This window comes from Meriones unguiculatus, chromosome 9 (genome assembly GCF_030254825.1).
Source record: "Meriones unguiculatus strain TT.TT164.6M chromosome 9, Bangor_MerUng_6.1, whole genome shotgun sequence".
NCBI lineage: Eukaryota > Metazoa > Chordata > Mammalia > Rodentia > Muridae > Meriones > Meriones unguiculatus.
Window position 1 is genome coordinate 86,405,384 of NC_083357.1, and position 17,696 is coordinate 86,423,079.

Consider the following 17,696-nt stretch of genomic DNA (forward strand, 5'->3'; position numbering starts at 1 on the left):
ACAAGAACTTCAAGTCTTTGAAAAAAGAAATTGAAGATTTTAGAAGGTGGAAGTATCTCCCATGCTCATGGGTCAATAGGAGTAACATAGTGAATATGGCCATCCTGCCAAAAGCTATCTGCAGATTCAATGCCATTCCGATTGACATTCCAACACAATCATTTACAGAGCTGAGGACATCAACTTTTAGCTTCATATGGAAAAATAAAAGACCCATGGTAGCCAAAAATATTCTGTATAATAAAAGAACTCTGGCAGTATCAACACCTATGATTTCAAGCTATACTACAGATTAGGTAAAAAAAAAAAAAAAACTGCATGACATTGGTATAGAAACAGACAGTATGATCATTGGAACTGAGTTGAAGACCCAAAAATAAATCCATACTAATATGCCATTTGATTTTTGACAAAGAAGCCAAAAACATACAATGGGTGAAAAAGAAAGAATCTTTAACAAATGGTACTAGTATAACTGTATGTCTCTATGTAAAAAATACAAATAGAACCATAATTATCACCCTCCACACTGATTTCTTTTTTTTTAATTCTTTATTAATTACACTTTATTCACTTTGTATCCCCCCTGTGGTTCCCTCCTTCTTCCCCTCCCAACCCTTCCCTTCCTCCACCCTCTGCATGCATGCTCCTCCCCAAGTCCACTGATAGGGGAGGTCTTCTTTTCTTTCCTTCTGATAGTAGTCAATTAGGTCTCATCAGGAGTGGCTGTCTTGTCCTCTCCTGTGGCCTGGTAATGCTGCTTCCCCCTCAGGGGGAGGTAATTAAAGAGCAGGCCAATCAGTTCATGTCAGAGACAGTCCCTGTTCCTATTACAATGCAACCCACTTGGACACCAAACTGCCATGGGCTACATCTGTGCAGGGGTTCTAGGTTATCTCCATATATGGTCCTTGGTTGGAGTATCAGTCTCAGGAAAGACCCCTGTGCTCAGATTTTTTGGTTCTGTTGCTCTCCTTGTGGAGTTTCTGTTCTCTCCAGATCTTACTGTTTCCTACTTCTTTCATAAGATTCCCTGCACTCTTCCCAAAGGTTGCCCATAAGTCTCAGCATCTGCATTGATAGTCTCCAGGGCAGAGCCTGTCAGAGGTTCTCTGTGTCAGGCTCCTGACTTTTCCCCTCTTTTCTCCTTCTTATGATGTCCATCCTATTTGCCTTTCTGGATAGGGATTGAGCATAAAGATTTATTGTGTGTACAGTGTTTTCCCTCATGTATGCCTGCATGCCTGAAGAGGGCGAAAATCTCACTATACATGGTTTTGAGGCACCTTGTGGTTCCTGGGAATTGAATTCAGGACTTCAGGAATAGCAGCCTGCAAAAGCACTTTAAACTTCTGAACCATCTCTCCAGCCCTGTACATATGTGTCAGGCAATGTTCTTTAATTGATCACTCTTGTGTCTTAGACAATAACTAGATATTTTATTTTTTCGTAGTACAACTACATTTTTTATTAATTAGTATTCTTTTTTAATCAAAGTTTTGTTTTTTAATGTTATGTTACAGTTTATTAACTTTGTATCTCAGCTGTCATCAGATGCAGTGTGACATTTGGGTACATTTGTAAACTGTGTATTGACTGACTCAAATATTTAGATATCTACTACATTAAGCATTTTTTCTGTAATTAAAAATAAACCACTGTTTTCTTTTTCTTTAATTCCATGGATTAGTGCACTTAACTGTAATCTGCCTTCTGTGACTGTACAAATATAGAAAGACATAAGTGATAGGGTATCAAGATGGGAGGGGAGGTGTGGAAGATCAAGATGGGAGGGGAGGTTGGGGAAATGGACATGAGTAGGAGGAGAGGAAAACATAATCAGAGTATATTGTGTAGAAAATTTATTTTCAATAAAAATGCATCTTTAAAAAGATAACACACACACACACACACCACAAATGTGTTTCCAATTGTTGTAGCCAGAATTTCCCCAAGGCTTCTGGTAAGTTTTTATTTATTACAATCAATTCACATTGTATCTCAGCTGTAGCCCCTCCTTCATCCCCTCCCAATCCCTCCCTCCATCCCTCTTTTTCTCCCATGTCTCTTCTCCAGTCCAGTGAAGGGTTCCTCCTTCCCTTCCATCTGACCCTAGCCTATTAGGTTTCATCAGGACCGGCTCCATTGTCTTCCTCTCTGACCTGGTAAGGCTGCTTCTCCCTCAACAGGAGGTGATCAAAGAGCCAGACACTGAGTTCATATAAGAGACAGCACCTTTTCCCGTTACTAGGGAACCCACTTGGAGATTGAGCTGCCATGGGCTACATTTGTGCAGGGGTTCTAGGTCACCTGCATGCATGATCCTTGGTTGGAGTATCAGTCTCAGAAAAGACACTTTTAGAAATTCCATGTGTGATCAAAGACATTTGAACTATATTTAAATGTTCTGTCATACATTATTTCATACATCCTGGTATTTGTGCAACTATTCAGAGGCAAGAATTACACAGATTCACCTGAGGGCAAACTGAAAGATAAAGTGGCAATGGATAGGAAATAAATAAATGTAATTAACTTTCAAAATGTCCAGTTTCTTTATCAATCTCCTGACCTGTAATAAAACCCTTGCATCTTAAAACAAAGCTTTAGTAGGATTTTTTTTTTTTTTTCTGCACAAACAAACCCTCTCTTAATGGATTTGCTCAACAAGTTCAAAACATGATCAGGATTGGTTACACAACAGCTGTGGGCCAAGCAACTGTTCTTATCTTCAAACTGACCAACCCTAAATTAAGGGGTGAAACTCTGTAGCACCTTTAGAAATTCAAGCTCACAACAAGAGACTCCCCCTCTGGTTTCTAGAAGGTCTTTTACTCTGTCTTTTGAGAGCTTGTGTTACCTCCTAGCTATTAAATGGCTTTCTCCAACTCCTGATTCTACCTGTTTCTATCTGCAATGTGTTCATATTTCTCCAATGATACATGATGTAGTGGAGATCTTCCTTCCTTTTTATGTCTTTAATTGGCAGTAAAGATTGTCCCCACCAAGATCCCAGAACTGTATCATTATCACCAACATCGACCTCAATATCTATTTGAATGTTGTAAAGCTGACATCGTGTTCACCAGAAGTGAAAACACTGCTTTGGAATTCATTGTCACCAAACTTTTTCATGAAAACTTTATGTAGTTGCTGCATTCTGCTTATGAATTCACCCACTGATGATTATTGAAATCGCCAAAACTCTTCAGCTCTTGTGAATAAAGCTACTAGGTGTATGTGCACACACACTGGTCTCCTTGAGATTTTGTTTAAGATTTTCTTGAGTGTGTATCCAAAGCTAGAAATGCAAGGTTATAATGGAAGATGATGAGGGCTTGCCACAAATATTCTTGGTTGAGAGATATTCTTTGTAATTAATAAACTAAACTAAATATTTAACCTTCATGAGAATATTGTGGGTAACTTTTTAAGAAAAGTCTTAGCCTTAAAGCTGATGTGTGGTGTCTGTTCTGTGGTTATAGTCAAATGTTAGCAGTGATTGCATTAGCCTCAATGCCCATCAGATCCAAATGAAGAAGACCACTCTCTCAAGCGGTGGGCAAGTTATATTCTTAGCAATGAGCTAACCTCTGACCAGTGATAGGAGAACCAATCACACACAAAATCTCTCTAGGAGGCTTGGACTTCCTTGGACAATATTTCCTTTATGATCATTTTTTTTTTTATGGGACAGCATAAGTCTTTCTGATTCTCCAGTCCTCAAAGTAAAAGTTGTGCTACATTTTAAGACTTAGCTTCTAAAATTACATAAGAGAATTTCTGTAGTAACGATTCCTTCGACCCAAGGAGTTTCAAAAAGCATTAGACTAGGACTTTCCTAACTTTGTGGAAGAAGATGGCACAGAAACTTCCTTTCAATGAGAATAAAATAAAAGGCTTTTTCACTGACTTTTAACCAACCTAGGCTGGACTGCAGAATGTTATGTTAGGGTTATCTATAATCAGAAAATTTTGAAAATTTACAATTAGAATAGAGGTGCTAGAGTGTGAGTTCATGCTCTTGCACTTAAACAGAGTGGAATCAGTCGTTTTAAAATGAATAGCATAGGAGAGTGACAATGACCTCACCGTGACCTTGTCATATAGGTTTAAAAATGTTAGTAAAAGTGTTTTTAAAATGTCACATTAAAACATAAATTATATAGATTATAAGGCATTTGGCCAAGAAGTACTCTAACTGTTGTTATAATGACGTGTCCAAAAAATATGATAGGGACTGAGCAAATATACTAAGATGGCAGAGGACAAAATTGTCAAAGAGGCTCCAACTTAAAAAATCTGTACTTCAAGAATAAGGAATAATGAGATAGCTAGGTAGAAAAAAGAAAGGAAAACTGCAATGTGAGTCAACTCACTCTTCTTTTCAAGTGGTAAGGCAATAAGAAAAAGCCAATTGTTTGCTTCCATTGTAATTAATGGAATACAAGTCTGCATGAAGTATAAACAAAGTTGCATTCATTAACACTGCTTAGAGCACTTAGAATATAGGGGATACAGATCAGGAGGGATAACTCCATTTTCCTACCCATGCCAGCTTAAGACATTCCCCTAATTTATTTTATTTTTGTGAATTCAAATTTTATGACTCTTTTGACAGAAGAAAATATTTATTGTCACATTCAGCAATACTCAGATACTTCTAATGTTAGTTCTAAGGGAATGACAAATAGCACTATTTGAATATGTATAACCATTAATGATTATGCTATAACAGATGATATACATGACCAGATACTACTTTAAATTAAATACATAAAAAATAAGTATGAAATTATTTTCATAACATATAGGTGTATTTATTTTTATAAGATAAACATTTCTCGCATGAATGTCTGAATATGTGTGAGTGTGTGTATATATATCATGGAAAAAAAGAATATATGTTACATATGAATAAATTGAACTGAGGCAAAATTCAGGATTTACGGCCTTGAAACAGAATCAAATTTCTTCACTAGGAAGTGAAGCAGAGTCAAAATTTAATGAAGCTATTTCATATTTACTTTAAAAAAGAGGGTAAAGAAAAAGAAATGTGCTCAGGAATATGAAAGAGCATGGTATAGGTTTCAGGGAGACAGATAAAAGCAGCTCACTGTTTTTTTTACAATGGACCTACATAGGATTTTAGTTTTACCAAAGAATTGAAATTAAATCATAGAGTAGCTGCTGGCAGGCCACTAGATAGGATGGTTCTATAACATAAAGCCATGATCGGAGTGATGCAGAAAGGTAGGATAGTTAGGCTGCAAATAGAGTTAACAGGGCTGTTTGAGATTATCGGAAACTGGGAAAATGCTGACTTCTCGCTCCTGACCATGTATGTTCCATGTTGAGCATCATACACTGTGTTATTTGGGGAACCCATAAAGATTACCATTCATAGGCAATTCAAAATCCTTATTCTCGTCATCAGAGCCTACACTCAAGCATTCAAGACATAAAATTAGCCTTAAATATTTTGATCAAAGGGTTTTAAAAAGGAAAACCCTCATCCTGGTTTCAAACTCAGCAGCTGCACTGCGGAGTCTGCACAAGTGTTTAAATATATAGGATATGGTAGCTGGAGCATTGTGTCAGGTTCTGACAAAAAGGACTGAGTAAATTTTCTATGAGATTCACCATAGAGGAGATAAAATCCTAATCAAAGAATAAAAAGCCTCAGCAAAAACACATAATGGAATAACCACTCTACCTTCTTGCCCTGTGAGAAGAATAAGTTTGAGATCACAAAGAAAGATGACACCATCCAGTTGAAATGCTCACCAAGGCAGAACATTACTTTTGAGAGTGGGTTTGTTGTTCTGCTTATGGAAACAGAACTATCACACAAGAACATTTTTTTTTTTTTTTTTTTTTTTGCTTTTATTCTAATACTGTAGAGTAAAAGGCTCCCCTTGGCTGGAGTCTGATCTCGAACTCTTTAGAAGTTAGTTAACCTTCCCATCAGAAGGTCTAAGATAAAAAACTCAAGGGATGATGCATGCTGGAGAGGTTGTGGAGAAAGGGGAGCCCTCCTTTATTGCTGGTGGGAATGTGAACTTGTACAACCACATTGGAAATCAATCTGGTGCTTTCTCAGAAAATTAGGAATAGTGCTACCTCAAGACCCAGCTATACCACTCCTGGAAATATATGCCCTACCATTCAATAAGGACATTTGCTCAACCATGTTTGTAGCAGCTTTATTCGTAATAGCCAGAACCTGGAAACAACACAGATATTCCTTAGTTGAGGAATGGATAGAGAAATTGTGGTATTTTTACACAATGGAATACTACTCAGCAATTAAAAAAACAAGGAAATCATTAAATTTGCAGACAAATGTTGGGAACTAGAAAAGATCATCCTGAGTAAGGTAACCCAGAAGCAGAAAGACATACATAGTATATAGTCATTTATAAGTGGATATTAGCTATATAATATAGGATAAACATACTTAAATCTATAGTTCTAAAGAAGCTAAGAAACAAGGGATACCCTAGGAAAAAGGCTGAAACATTACTTAGAAGGGCAAACAGGATACATATTGAGAGTACAAGAAGACAAGGAACAGGACAGGAGCCTTCCACAGAGGACCTCAGAAAGACTCTACCCACCAGGGTATCCAAGGAGATGCTGAAACTCATAACCAAACTTTGGGCGGGATGCAGAAAACCTTGTGGGAGACAAGGGAGATAGAAAGACCTGGAGAGGATAGTAACTCCACAAGACCAACAGAGCCAAAAATCCTGGGCCCAGGAGGTCCTGCAGATACTCCAACCAAGGACCATGCATGGAGAGGATCTAGACCACCTGCTCAGAGGAAGCCCTTAGGCAGCTCAGTTTCCTGTTTTAATAGTGGTAGGGTAGTTTAGAAAAGCTTGGTGTTACCATAGGCACTTATTCAGTTTGTCATGGAAACACTATAAAGTAGTCCTTCCCACTAACTTAAAAACAATGACAACAAATAAGTTTAAGAGTGGCTGGCTCTTTGACCACCTTTCCCTGAGGGGGGGAGGGGCAGCCTTGCCAGGTCACAGAGGAGGACGGTGCAGCCAGTACTGATGAGACCTGATAAGCTAGGGTCAGATGGAAGGGGAGTAAGACCTCCCTTATCAGTGGACTTGGAGAGGGACATGCGAGGAGATGAGGGAAGGAGGGTGGAATTGGGAGGGAATGAAGGAAGGGGGTTACAGCTGGGATACAAAGTGAATAAATTAAAAATAATATAAAAGATATAAATTAATTAAAAAGAATGACATATAAAATAATGTCTGACTCAAACAACATATCTTATAGGAATAATTCAACATTCTTTATTATATGTTACTCAACAGTATATACTGAAAATATATCCTATTATATATTACTATGCATGTGTAAATATATGTCAGTCATTTTTATTGTAGAAAAACAAGCACATATTTCTCACTGTATGTCTTATTCATCAAAATATCCTCCAAATGACAGTCCCTATGCTTTGCATGTAGAACTCAGTGAATATTTGTTGAACTGATTCACAATTAATATGGTCCAGTTGTTAATTTTTGTAATACCACTCTCCCATCCAGAGAAAGCTCATAACTCATTCCAGAATCATCACATTTGTCCTCAAAAATGTTATTAAGGCAAAGAAGACAATAATTTTCATCATAATATTTCTAGAAAAATGCAGGTCCTTATCTTATCCACATTGTTTTTTTATATACAGAAATTTTTAACCAATAAAAAATGTAAAGAGAATTTTATCAGGGCAAGTTTTCAGCTGTCTCCATCTTCTGCTTGAGAAGTTTGAATTGCATTATATAGTCTTTGCCCTGAAAGCAAATCTCCATTTTCTGAGACTACAACTCTGAGAAGCAAAGCGACACACCTCCCCAGGGTTCAACCACACATCAGAGCTTCCAAAACCTTGTTCTGAAACAAAATTCTGACTGGAACAGTGCACTTTCTGTAATAGCCTTGCATTATTTATTTTTAATCTTCATTTTACTTACACTACAGGACTCACGGGTTACCCACAAGTGGAAATTATTTTTTAAGTAATCTGTGGCTTTATATTTCATCTCCAGTCTTTGAGTGAATGAACAATTTAATTCTCTGCATTAATTTGTTGTACTGAAAACATTGCTTCCATTTGAATTTAAGTATTTTTTTTATTTTAATCACAGGTCAGCCAATTATTTTTTTTTAATTTTATTTTTCTTATTAGTTACATTTTGCTAACTCTGTGTCCCAGGTGTATCCTGCTCCCTCATTCACTCCCCAACCCCACACTCCCTCCCTGGTCTCCTCCCTGCCCCTTTCCAAGTCCACTGATAGGGGAGGACCTCCCCCCCTTTCATCTGACCCTGTTTTATCAGGTATCTTCAGGGCTGGTTGCAAAGTCCTCCTCTGTGGCCTAACAGGACTGCTTCTCCCCTGGAGGGGTGGGGAGGTCAAAGAGCATCCCCTTGAGATAACCTAGAACTTCTGCTCGGATGGCCCGTGGTAGCTCAGTAACCAAGTAGTTTTCCAAAGTAAGGGGAACAAGGACTATTTCTAATAGGTCATCCACTTGTATCCCAGCTGTAGCACCCTCCCTCTTTCCCTCCCAACCTCACCCTTCCTCTCACATCTCCTCCCTGCCCCTTTCCAAGTACACTGATAGAGGAGATCTTCCTTCTCTTCCATCTGAACCTAGCTTATCAGGTATCTTCAGGACTCGCTGCACTGTCCTCCTCTGTGGCCTAGCAAGGCTGCTCCTCCCTCTAGGGGGAAAGGCGGTGCAAGCCAGCCATTGAGTTCATGTCAGAAATAGTCCCTGTTCCTCTTACTAGGGAACCCACTTAGATACTGAGCCACCAAGGACTATATCTGAGCAGGGGTTCTAGGTTATATCCATACATGGCAAGTGACTCTTAATAGTTATTTCTCTCCATGAATTTGTTAGTGAACACAACTAATACTTTAATCTGCACATCATACCATTTTTCAAAAGCACATTCCCTTGCTTACTTCTAGCTAGGGACAGTTATTTTATTTTACTTTTTAGATTACATGTGCCAGCAATCTCTACTCTTAAAAGCAATGAGTAAAGACAGTACGAATTTTTGGAATTGAGATAAATAATATTTCCCTTTTATATACTAAAGTTCTTTACTTTGATTTGCAAGTGAATTGATATGATGATTTCAATTAAATTTGCGTAGTCCAATGCTTTCTGTAAATTTGAAATAAAATGAGAGTTGATACTATATAAGAAAAGTGGAACTATACAGATTTCAGCAGGTTTATCCTATAAGTCTATATGAGTGAGTATATAGCCTGTGTATCTTTCTGCTTCTGAGATACCTCACTCAGGATGATCTTTTCCAGTCAGTTCCCACCATTTACCTGCAAATTTCATGATTTCCTTGTTCTTTTTTTTTTTTTAATTGCTGAGTAATATTCCATTGTGTAGATGTACAACAATTTCTGTATCCATTCCTCAACTGAGGGGCATCTGGACTGTTTCCAGCTTCTGGCTATTACAAATAAAGCTGATACAAACATGGTTGAGCAGATAAACAAACTAAAATCTGTACACCTCAGCAAGCTAATCAGGAAGGAGGACCCTGGCTAAGATGCTCAATACCCATTCAGAAAATCAAAGAGGATGGACATCGGAGGAGGGAGAAAACAGGGAACAGGACAGGAGCCTACCACAGAGGGCCTCTGAAAGGCTCTATCCTGCAGGGTAGAGAGGCAGATGCTGAGACTCATAGCCAAATTTTGGGCAGAATGTAGGAAATTTTATGAAAGAAGTGCGAGATAGTAAGACTTGGAGAGGACAGGGGCTCCACAAGTATAGCAACAAATCCAGAATTTCTGCAAAAAGGGGTCTTTTCTGAAACTGACAGTCCAGGAATGACTACTTATGGAGATGGTCTGGAATCCCTGCACAGAGGTAGCCAATGGCAGTTCAGTATCCAAGTGGGCTCTATGACAGGAAATGATTGGCCTTTGATCACTTCCCTCTGAGGGAGAAGCAGCCTTACCAGGCCACAGAAGAAGACAATGCAGCCACTAGGATAAGAGGGAAGGGGAGAAGGACCTCCTTTATAAGTAGACTGGGAGAGGGATTCAGTTGGGGAGGAGGGAGGGTGGGATTGGCAGGAGAGGAGGGAGGGATGTACAGGGGGGATACAAGGTGAATAAACTATAATTAATAAAAATAAAAATAATTAAATAAAAAAATCAGCTCTGCAAAAAAAAAACACATAAAAATAAAAGTAGGACTATACAATATAAAAAGTATATTTTGGTAAAATATGGATATGATACTATACATAACTTATTTTATGTAGCCACACATGTTGATGAAGTAAATTAGTTAATTTTCAAAACAAGGAAAGGTTAAACATTTGAAAACATTAGATATTAAAGTTAAAGAAAGTTATGAAAACAAGTATATAATGGAAAGACTGATCTGTGAATTTCAACTTATTACAACTAACATCAACTAAAAATGTATATTCCTATGCAAGACATAAAAGGACAAAACTAATTATTGAACCGTTTCCAGCTCTGAACTTTAGAGAGATTTATTAAAACCTGGCCTGGAAAGACACATCCAAAGGTTCTTGTAAGAGAGACTTTAACATCAGTGGAGTAACCAAACACGTTCTGTTTGGATAAGTCATACTCTAAAGGATGAAACCTGTAACATGCATCATTTTAAGGTCATAAACCCATGCCTAGTCAGGTCATAGACCCTGGTTGATAATACAATTATTATGCTGCTAAATAGAAATAGAATTATACCAACTCTGTATCTAGAGAAAAATGCAGTTCCCAGCTCTCATTTGAGAAGAATCTATTTGTAGTACATGGTAAATTACCATAGAGATGTATAGTTGGCCGAGGTATAGGAGGTATAGAGGGTAAGAGATTGCAAAATGTTGAAACCCAAATGGAACATATATACCTTACTTCTCTGCCTTGAGATGTAAAGATACAGTGAGAGCAGTATAATGGCAAAGTCGGGAGATTGGTAGAAAGAATCATTGTTTCTGGACATGATAGGGTAGTCAGACATAGGAACTCGCAGCTTACAAAGCAGCATGCACAGAATATGTGGAAGCCCAAACCAGACCTTACTCTCATGTGGAACAGGGAACTAGGCAGGAACAGTTAAGAATTTAGACTAAAAAAAATTTATTATCTTTATCTCAGCATATTTTGCTAATCGAAAAGAAATAGAGAATTTGATAAATAATTCATTGTGTGTATAGGCCAGAGTCAAGCTCCAGTGCAGTTCTGGGCAGTAAGATTGATGTGTGACATCAGGGAAAATGAAGACACTGACCACCAGTTGACGTTAAAGTAAGTGGCCCCCAATAGCTCCAGTGTTCTCTTTTTATAAAAGATCCAAAGCATTCTAGCATGAGCAATTTCAATCAATTTCTGTTTAATCATTCCCCAAGAATCATTAACATTTAACCATTTTAGATTTTTGTCCTCTTCCCCATTCCCTTGTTTTCACTAATTGACCTTTACCCCCTATCTAAGCATTAATTAACCTTTACTTCACATCTCAGCATGAATTTTGTATAGTAACCAAATAATTATCTCTAGCTGGGCACATCCTATTTGTAGTATGTCCAGGCCAGCAGCACTCACGCAGTTACAAAAATAAAAGATATCCAAGCCCTGTGGTTAGTCTTTATCAGTATGATATTTTTATACTTTTACATTCATCAGAGAGTATAATACCATACTTAGAATAATATTTTCATCAGAAGAAGAAGAAAAGAGGGAACAAGTCAGAAGCCTGACACAGAGGATCTCTGACAGGCTCTCCCCTGCAGACTATCAATGCAGATGCTGAGACTTATGGGTAACCTTTGGGCAGAGTGCAGGGAATCTTATGAAAGAAGTGGGAAACAGTAAGATCTGGGGAGGACAGGAATTCCACAAGGAGAGCAACAGAATCAAAAAATCTGAGCACAGAGATCTGTCCTGAGACTGATACTCCAACCAAGGACCATGCATGGAGATAACCTAAAAACCCTGCACAGATGTAGCACATGGCAGTTCAGTGTCCAAGTGGGTTCCATTGTAATAGGAACAGGGACTGTCTCTGACATGAACTGATTGGCCTGCTCTTTGATCACCTCCCCCTGAGGGAGAAGCAGCATTACCAAGCCACAGAAGAAGACAACACAGCCACTCCTGATCAGACCTAACTGACTAGGATCAGAAGGAAGGAAAAGAAGACCTCCCCTATCAGTGGACTTGGGGGGACATGCATGCAGAGGGTGGAGGAAGGTAGAGGTTGGGAGGGGAAGAGGGAGGGACCCAGACCACAGGGGGGATACAAAGTGAATAAAGTGTAATTAATAACGAATTTTTAAAAAGAAGCTAAAAAGAATAATTTTTCAGGTATAAGTCTAATTTTTATGGCCTACATATCACTTTTGTATGAGCAGCAGCTGTGGTCCTATTCTTGATATATGCTTGGGATGGCAATGATTAATACCTAATTCATATTTTAATTTTAATTTTTTTATAAATTACAGTTTATTCACTTTGTATCCCAGCTGTAGCTCCCTACCTCAACCCCTCCCAATCCCATCATAATTCCCTCATCTTCTCCCATGACCCTCTCCAAGTCCGCTGATAGGGGAGATCTCCCCTTCTATCTGACCCTAGCCTATCAAGTCTCATCAGGACTGGCTACATTGTCTTCCTCTGTGGCCTGGTAAGGGTGCTCTCCCTTCAGGTGGAGGTGATCAAAGAGCCAGCCACTGAGAACATGTCAGAGACAGTCCCTGTTCTCATTAATAGGGAACCCACTTGGAGACTGAGCTGCTATGGGTTACATCTGTGCAGAGATTCTACGTTATCTCCATCCATGGTCCTTGTTTCGAGTATTAGTATCAGAAAAAAAAAAAAACCCTCTGCCCAGATTTTTTGTTTCTGCTGCTCTCCTTGTAGAGCTCCTGTCCCCACCAGGTCTTTCTATTTCCCTCTTCTTTCATAAGATGCCCTGCATTCTGCCCATATTTTGACTATGAGTCTTAGCATCTGCTTTGATACCTTGCTAGGCAGAGTCTTTCAAAGGCCCTTTGTTTTAGGCTCCTAGGCATATATCCAAAACATACTCAAGTATACAACAAGGAAATTTACTCAATTATATTCTTAGAAGTTTTATTTGTAATAGCCAGAATCTGGAAACAACCCAGATGCCACTCAACTGAGGAATGGATACAGAAATTGTGGTACTTTTACACAATGGAATACTACTCAGCAATTAAAAACAAGGAAATCATAAAATTTGCAGGTGGAAATTACAAAATGTCATCCTGAGTGAGGCAACTCAGAAGCAGAAAATCACATATGGTATATACTCACTTATAAGTGAATATTAGCCATATAATATAGGATAAACCTACTAAAATCTGTAATCCTAAAGAAGCTAAACACCAGGGAGGAACCTAGGGAAGAGGCTAAAACTCCATTCAGACTGTCAAACAGTATAGATGTAGGAAGTAGGAGAAGACAGGGAATATAAAAGGCACCTTCCACAGAAAGCCTCTGAAAGACAACCCTTCAGGGGATCAGAGCACATGCTGAGAGTCATAGCCAAAATTTGGGAAGAGTGCAGGGAATCATATGGAAGAAGGAGAAGATAGAAAGACCTGGAGGGGGTAAGAGCTCCACAAGAAGACCAACAAAGCCAACAAATTCAACCCATGGGTGCCAGTGGAGAGTGATTCACCCACCAAGGACCGTGCATGAAGAGGACCTAGACCCCCTGCTCTTATGTAGGGGGTATGCAGCTCAGTCTTCATATGAGTGCCCTAGTAAGGGAAGCAGGGATTGTTCCCAGCATGGAGTGGTGAACTCTGTTGCCTACTCTTTGATCACTTCCCCCTAGTTGGGGGTGAGGTGGGAAGGGAATTTCTAGGCCACAGCGGAAGAAGATTCATGTGATGAGACTTAATAGGCTGGTAGAAGGTAGGGTTCTTCCTTTCTGAGAAAGAGCAGAAGGGAATGGGGGAAAGATGGAGATGGTGGGAACAGGAGGAGACAAGAGAAGGGGCTACAATCAGGATTTAAAGTGAATAAATTATTTAGAAATGATTTAAACAAAGAAAAAAATTCCCTGCCAAAAGGATGTGCATGGATAAAGCTATAGATGAGAAGAGAATGAGGGAATACCCTGTGAATGCCAGGCCCAACCAAAGCCCCACCCTATGGGAGAGTGTCAACCCTGACAATATGAAGGATACATTGTTAAGCTTGCAGATAGGAACCTGTCAGAATTGTCCTCTGAGAGACTCTACCCAGCAGCATCTTAAACAAATGCTGAGATTCACAGCCAAACTTTGGGCTATGAGTAAGGAGTCTTTTTAGAAAAGTGTTAGAAAAGAGAAGAGGACCTGGAGGTGACAGGAGCGCCACAAGAGAACAAAAGAGCCAACTAACCAGGGCCCAGAGGGGCTTGCTCTGACTGAAGCACCAACCAAAGACCATGCCAGAACTGGATCTAGGCCTCTACAGACATGTAATAGATTGACAACTTAGGTTTCATGTGGGTCCTCTAGTAAGGGAAGTGGGGACTGCATCAGACAGACTCACTTGCCACCTTTTTGATCTAGGAAGGTTTTAAGGATTTTCTTAAATTGTCTCAGTAATGTTGAAAAGAGAATATCAAATATATATATATGTGTGTGTGTGTGTGTGTGTATGTGTATAAAATATTAGACTTTTGGTACTAACATGAAATATAATTATATTAGCATCACATCCATAATTCTATGAACACTGAAATTTTATTGTCTCACGTGTGCCAAATTGCCTGACTATGTGATTTACCTGAGGACACATTTACTTCCACATATTCCTGTTACCCAGAAATCCCACAGAAGTCTCACTGATTTGTAATGAGAGAAGTAATGAACCAACTTCATTTGCAGGAGTATCTGTTTCTTCTCCTATTTGCATGCCTGTGCTTGCATGCGCTTTTCAAAAGTAGTAAAATGTATAGTTTGGTTATAGGTGAAGCTATAGGTTCAAATCACAGCAATAACTAAAATATATTTTTTTTTGTTTTTGTGACATATGAAGGCTTAGAGCACTTACAAGAATTTAAAAGATATTAGAAGCTAAAAGAGATACTGGCCTTTGGTACAAAGAATACATTAATGTTTATTAAAGGGTTAAAATTATTTTCCAAGTGTTAATTGCATCTTTTTTTACTGAAAGCAGTGACCACCTGTGGAAAAAAAGGTAATGTTAATTTGGAAGATATTTGGTAGCTTCATAATTAAGTGATTTATCTCCTCTAATGGTAGATTGCTTTAAATGACAAATTTATGAATATTAATTGCATGAAAACCCAACATTTATCTGATGCCGACAGTAATGGTTATCCCTGTATTGTAGCCTTAAATTTAAAACTAATAATCATTTGTGATAATAGTGAATTTATATAGTCAATCACAAAAAAATAATGTCAGTATCTACACATGTAATAAATTAAGAAGATTTCAGGATCAACAATTTAAAGACAAAAATATAAAGATTATGATAATGGGTGGGGGCGGAGCCAAGATGGCGACTAGCACACACAGTTTCTGAGCAGTGGTGGGATACCTGAACTTCTTAGTTGGTGAATGGAAGGACCCCTAACCCAGGAAAACCACAGTGAGGCTTTCTGAACAACAGGAAACATCTCAGGAGGTGAAAACTTTGGTCTCCAGTCACCCGGGGACTTGTTTGGGGAAGGAGAGAAAAGATCCTTTGTTCTTGCGGCACTCCCTTCCCCCAGACCTCCTTCCTCCTCAGCACAGTGGCACAGCAGACTCATCTTTCTCAGCACAGACCTAACTGCCTGGGGTATACGGAGCCCCAAGCACTTTAGCGGCAGACAAAAGCCAGCAGTACCTACCCCAGAGTCCCAGATTCGCGCAGCAGCTGCACCATCCTCCCAGGGGCAAATCTGCTAGACACCATACTAGCTCCACAGGATCGCCATCACTGATGGTATGGCCCGCCCAATCCCACAGTGACAGAGAATACGCTATATACTCACCAAAACCAGGCAGAAACGTCATACAACCTGGACACACCAGGCGCTGGGCCTCCCAAGCTTGGAGAGCACAACGAAGAGACCCCAGGACTTCCCAGAAAGCATTGGGACTAGCGACCCAGTCTCCAGTTACAGTGGGACTTTCTAACCTGGCAGCGGAGCAGCACTGACCTGGCGGGGCACATCAGCCCTCCAGTTTAAGACTAACCAAGGCCAAACCAGAGAACAGAGAACCTAGTTACCCCATCCCTGCTGAAGTGACCACCCTGAAATCTCCAGCTGCAGCAAGACCTCAGAACCTGGCAGTGACATCAGCACAGAACTGGCGGAGCACATCAAAGAAGCAGGGCCAAACCAGAGAGCAGAGAACCCCGGATACCACGATCTCTGCCAAGAGACTGCCTGTGAGTGCACCCTTGAGAATCTGCAGTTCCCCAGATCCCGGGTCCTTCTAAATCAGAAACCAGGCATCGAACCCCCCTCCCACCCACATACCCACTTTGGGAAACAGAGGGGCACTAGGAACATTGAAGTTCCTGCCCTGTGGGCCTGATTGAGGAGTTAAGGCAGTTAATGCCAGAAATTGCGCTGCAATCATCATTAGAGCCTGCAACATATACAGTGCAGAGCCCCTCCCACACACTCAAGGGTTCATCATTAGCCATCACTCTGTCCCTCGAGAAACACGTCCACGCACACTTACACACACAGACACACACATGCGCGCCCACACACGCTTGCATTTGCCCCGTTTGTGCCTGCATACTTTCCTCCAACAGGTACAGGTAGTCCTCAGCACACGCTGAGAGTGCTCAGCTTCCTAAAGAACTCTCCAGACACCGGAGAGAGACAGCACCAGTCTGATCTGCAGAATCCAAAAACAAACAGGGAAGGTTTCAGATAAGCCAATGGCCAGGGGTAGGTGAAAGAACACTTCCAACATAAATCAGGACATCATGACTTCACCAGCAAACCCCAAAATCGATGGATACTCCAATTCAGCAGAAGCACAGGAAAATGATTTTAAAGCCATGCTTGCCCAATTATTTGAGACTCATAAGGAGGAAATCAACAAGTCTTTCAAAGAGATGGCCAGTCAATTGGAGGCAAAAAAGAAGAAATAGACAATATCCTTAAAGAAACACAGGCAAATATAGCCAAACAAATAGATATACAAGTAGAGGAAAAATTAGTGGCATATAAGAAGGAAATGAAAAAAGAAATAGAGGACATCGTAGAGAGACAGGAATCCAACTTCAAACACATGAAAGAAATGGTGCAAGGCATGAAAACAGAATTAGAATCAATAAAGAAAACACAAAATGAGAAAACCCTTGAGCTGGAGAACTTGGAGAAAAGATCAGGAACCACAAAAGTAAGCATCACCAACAGAATACAAGAGATGGAAGAGAGAATCTCTGGAGCTGAAGACACACTTGCAGAAATGGATACTTCTCTCAAAGAAAAAGTAAAATCAGAAAAGTTCCAATCACAAAATATCCAAGAAATCAAGGATGCTATGAAAAGACAAAATCTAAGAATAATAGGAATTCATGAAAAAGAAGACTCCAGACTCCAAGGTCCAGAAAATATTTTCAAGAAAATCATAGAAGAAAATTTTCCCAACTTAAAA